This window comes from Pangasianodon hypophthalmus, chromosome 18 (assembly GCF_027358585.1).
Source record: "Pangasianodon hypophthalmus isolate fPanHyp1 chromosome 18, fPanHyp1.pri, whole genome shotgun sequence".
NCBI classification, from domain to species: domain Eukaryota; kingdom Metazoa; phylum Chordata; class Actinopteri; order Siluriformes; family Pangasiidae; genus Pangasianodon; species Pangasianodon hypophthalmus.
Window position 1 is genome coordinate 1,872,289 of NC_069727.1, and position 2,500 is coordinate 1,874,788.

The 2,500-nt window shown below is 40.0% G+C and overlaps 1 protein-coding gene across 3 annotated transcripts in view; it reads right to left on the reverse strand.

Moving 5' to 3' along the window:
* The window catches only part of kmt2e (lysine (K)-specific methyltransferase 2E), a 48,102-nt gene that overhangs the window by 32,397 nt on the left and 13,205 nt on the right, over positions 1–2,500 (reverse strand). The gene's annotated exons all lie outside the window — the stretch shown is intronic.

A 2,500-nucleotide genomic window follows, 5' to 3' on the forward strand; every position in this document is an offset into this window, starting at 1 on the left:
ACAGGAGAGAGAGAGAGAGAGAGAGAGAGAGAGAGAGAGAGAGAATGTCCCTCTCACCCGAGAGCATGGACGGTCTATAATTAAACATAAACAAAACATTTATTGTAATTAATAAAATATCACAATATTTCCGAAAACAGTATTGTAACAGTTGATCATGATATCGATATCACACCGTCACATCGCCCTGCCCCCTCATGCTGCATTTTAACAAAATATGAATTATTGCAGTATTAACACAAGCGTTACAGAATACAAAATAAAACCTCAATTAAATGTTTAGGTCTATAAATAGTCTATAAATCTAAAATACGATACTATAGAATACAAACCTACACAACACTACACGCCAAAATTATTATTATTCCAAAATAAAATAAAATAAATACCTAAATCAGTAACATGACCGTACCTTTAATCAAACTATCGCAGGGAAAAAATTAAAGAAAAATTAACGAAGAAAAAACAAGGTTGGACAGCGTTTACGTTGTATTTGTAAGATTAAAAAAACTCACAATGGCATAAAAAAAAAGACAAACACGATCTGATCTTGAGTTTGTGCTGATGACGATCATGTTAAAAATTAAATTTAAAAATAAATAAATAAATTAATTAATTAAAAAACACACCAGGTGAATTAACGTCCTCGTACAGAAATCTGTGTCATGTTTTTTCCAAAATACGACAAATACGACATGAAACGAGCTCCAATAATAAATAATTATTATAATAATTTATATATTTTGTAACGGTTAATATCTAGAGTAATGCTTATAATATTCTACATAAAAGCAGAAATAAAAAAAAATGTACAATTATTTTTATAATTTATTACTGTTTTTTTTTTTTACAAAATGCAACTTGTCTTTGCAACTAAGAAAAAACAGGGATATCTGTTAATTTTTTTTAACAATATAAAAATATTTATGCTACATATCAGTTTATACATCAATGATTAACACACACACACACACACACACACACACAAATGATGTTAGGGCTCTGCGTAAAACGAGTGCTGCCTTTCCAACACAGTGCAGTAACACATTCACACCACATAGGGGAGATGCTACACACACACACACACACACACACACACACACACACACACACACACACACACACACACACAGAGCCGCCATGAATGAAAAGAAAGGAAAACACAACATGGAGGCTGTCTCTCCTCTTCCCTCCCTCTTTTCTCCTCCTCTCTCTGGCTTTTCAGAGCCAGTAAGTATTCACACAAAGACACACACACTCTCTCACTCTCTCTCTCACACACACACACACACACACACACACACACAAACACACACACGACTGGTGAGGCTGAATGAGAGAAACAGACGGAAAGACGCAGAGAGAGAGAGAGAGAGAGAGACAGAGAGAGAGAGAGAGAGAGAGAATAATGAAACAGCGCTGTGCGTCTGATGGAAGGCGGGAAAAGCCTCTGCGGCTGTAAAGGAGGCGGGATTAACGCGATGATTGACAGCCAGGGAATACCTTTTTTGGCCAATCGGATGCTTTGTGGTCGAGTATCAAGTGGTCTTCTGTAGCAAATGATCCATTCAACAACTGACTCATCACTGGATTACAGTTTCCATTCATCTAATCTTACATTATTCACATCTGTCTGTCTGTAGACCTGTCTGTAGACCTGTCTCTCTGCTCATCTGTAGACCTGTCTGTAAACCTGTCTCTCTGCTCATCTGTAGACCTGTCTGTAAATCTGTCTCTCTGCTCGTCTGTAGACCTGTGTGTAAACCTGTCTCTCTGCTCGTCTGTAGACCTGTCTGTAGACCTGTCTGTAAATCTGTCTCTCTGCTCATCTGTAGACCTGTCTGTAAATCTGTCTCTCTGCTCATCTGTAGACCTGTCTGTAAATCTCTCTCTCTGCTCGTCTGTAGACCTGTCTGTAAATCTGTCTCTCTGCTCGTCTGTAGACCTGTGTGTAAACCTGTCTCTCTGCTCGTCTGTAGACCTGTCTGTAGACCTGTCTCTCTGCTCGTCTGTAGACCTGTCTGTAGACCTGTCTCTCTGCTCGTCTGTAGACCTGTCTGTAGACCTGTCTGTGAATCTGTCTCTCTGCTCGTCTGTAGACCTGTCTGTAAATCTGTCTCTCTGCTCGTCTGTAGACCTGTCTGTAAACCTGTCTCTCTGCTCATCTGTAGACCTGTCTGTAGACCTGTCTGTAGACCTGTCTGTAGACCTGTCTCTCTGCTCATCTGTAGACCTGTCTGTAAATCTGTCTCTCTGCTCATCTGTAGACCTGTCTGTAGACCTGTCTGTAGACCTGTCTGTAGACCTGTCTGTAGACCTGTCTCTCTGCTCATCTGTAGACCTGTCTGTAAATCTGTCTCTCTGCTCATCTGTAGACCTGTGTGTAAATCTGTCTCTCTGCTCGTCTGTAGACCTGTGTGTAAATCTGTCTTTCTGCTCGTCTGTAGACCTGTCTGTAAATCTGTCTCTCTGCTCGTCTGTAGACCTGTCTGTAAATCTG